General features: G+C 56.3%; 1 long non-coding RNA gene across 1 annotated transcript; it reads left to right on the forward strand.

Moving 5' to 3' along the window:
- Nucleotides 1–389: 389 nt before the first annotated feature.
- LOC128313307 (uncharacterized) lies at nt 390–2,014 on the forward strand. The gene is made up of 3 exons (XR_008293832.1): nt 390–749; nt 1,093–1,542; nt 1,646–2,014. It is a non-coding gene; the product is annotated as an uncharacterized LOC128313307 (long non-coding RNA).
- The last annotated feature ends 252 nt before the right edge of the window (nt 2,015–2,266 follow it).

The raw sequence follows: 2,266 nt of genomic DNA on the forward strand, positions 1-2,266 counted from the left end.
TGCCTCCACTCTCAGAACCCCGACACCGACCGGACAGCTGTCGTGTCTCTACATCGCAGCCTCAGCGATAGACATTTCTCACCTGACCTCTCGAACCGGCGATCGCTTTTTGGGCAATTCAAGGAGGGGTTGCTACTGGATTCACCCTTAAAACTGCAGACTTTTGAGGAACAAGGTGAGGCCCCGTAGAAGTTTGCAAAACAGCCCCGCCTCAAAGCATCATGTGCAGGGGAGTCACCAGAGTGCAGATGGAAATCCTGCAGCACCCCGCACGCCGCCACCCTTCCCCTGATTGGAGGCCTGCCCTCTGCCACATGTGGGGAGGGCTTGTCTTTTACTCCCGTGATATTACATTTTACCATTTCTATCCTTGGGCGTTTCACAGCCGGTGGGCGCTGGGTTCACACGTCCAACTTTACTTCTAAAGAGCTTTTGCGTGGCCAGAGAAATCAACTGCTCGCCTAGTTGAATGGAGTAGATTTGCGCTGTGCCGTGGCAAGAGCTTTCCAGCAAGGCCCCCAGGGGCATTGAAACCTTTCCTTCCGCAGGCCAAGAAGAGAGACTTAAGAGAACAGGCGCTCACTTCGTGACTCGTTCGCCTGGGCCTGGGTAGGAGTTCCCTCTGCTGTGCGACCTAACGTGGTCTTATCGCCAAAGACGGGTAAACGGAGGGAGGCCCGAAGGACGAAAAGGTGCAACCCGGTGTTGCAAAGAAGTGATCCGGAGCCCGTCTGTGCGTCATGCACACGGTAGGTGCTGGGTGAATTCTCGTGTCGATGGCTGCATGGGAGAGAGCCCCGTCGGGCCCTGGGACGTGCACGGGCGTTCTGCAGGTGCTTAACGCAACTCGGAAAGAGTACACCCCCGCATGCAGCGTGGCTACCCCACTTTCCCTTTTTAAATGTTGATGCAAGACGCTTAGTCTTTATAGAAAGTGCCACGTTCACTGCAGCTCGGAGCTTTCACATTCCCAACTGGTTCCCTCGGAATCGATGGGACTCTGCTGTCCTGAAACGCAGGGGGCGGGGGTTCGGGCGTGATGCACGAGCCAAGTACCCGTTAGGAGCTGAAAGTCAGGTTTGTTGACTTCAGATTTAAACCAGCCACTTACCGCAGGCTTCAACCATTTGAGGAGTCCTAAAGCAACGGCCCGCTTTCCTGTACAAGGGACCGGAAACCCGGTTCGGAAGCAAGAGCGAACAGAATTTGCAGACCGCGTTGTCTTTCCGCGAGGAAGTGCGCCGGCTCATTTGGAGCGCGTGGCCCCCCGCTGTTTGAAAGTCTGCTCATATCGTGCGGTATCCTGAGGGAACAACCCTTCTCGATCTTCGACATTCCCTTCTTCCCACCCCAGGTGGCCTCCCTAAGCAGCACCAGAGACCCCTCATTTCCCCGACCAGCTCAAAAATAATTGGAGGATGGAATTCCCCACACCTTAAATGTGGGCCGTGCACAGTGACTTCTGTCCAACGACTGCGGTATAGACAGAAGGGCAAGCAACTTTCCTGGAGAAGAACCTGACCAACACTGCTCTTAGGCCAGGTGGGCAAGGTCAACACCAACAGCCACAAGTCACGCTGACAGTATGCAGCGTCGCTAGGCCATGAGAGAATGGCCCTTGACCTTGGCCATCTTCCTCCCGCAGACGCACAGCCCCCGTCTAATCACGAGAAAGCGAAGCAGGCATGTTCCAACGGGGGGCGTCTTACAGTGTCCCTGGCGGGTGCGCGACACCGTCCAGATCCTCAGAAGCAAGGAAAGTCTGAGAAAACGGCACAGCCTGGGGGAGCCCCAGGAGGCATAACTAGATGTCGTGTGGCGTCCTGGAAGGGATCCTGGGACAGAGAAAGGACACGAGGCCTACACGCTCCGTCTAGAGAACCCTGGTCTCTCCGGAAGGTATAGAATCTCTGATTTCTAGCGTCTAATTTTAAAGGTTGCTACAGGCAGGGGTAATCGAGCACCTACCTGGCAAGTTTTTCTTCTTCCTCGTACATATCCGTGGCCACGAAAGTATAATGTGGCAGGGGCAGGCAAAAAGTGCCTGCCCCTGGAGGTTGGTAAGGATTTCCCCCAAGGAGGTGATGCCACGAGAGCCAGGCCAGCCTGCGGAGGCAGGGGCGTGGTGGTGATGGTGTATAAAGGAGGCAAGGAGTGGGGGAAGCGAGGTGAGCGGCGGGCAGGGGGCGGGGCGGGCAGGGGCTTTCCTGCCGCGCCAAGCTGCTGTGACCTTTCCCTGCAGATCCCTAACCAGGGCAGTGACCAA

The sequence above is a fragment of the Acinonyx jubatus genome, chromosome A1, assembly GCF_027475565.1.
Source record: "Acinonyx jubatus isolate Ajub_Pintada_27869175 chromosome A1, VMU_Ajub_asm_v1.0, whole genome shotgun sequence".
NCBI classification, from domain to species: domain Eukaryota; kingdom Metazoa; phylum Chordata; class Mammalia; order Carnivora; family Felidae; genus Acinonyx; species Acinonyx jubatus.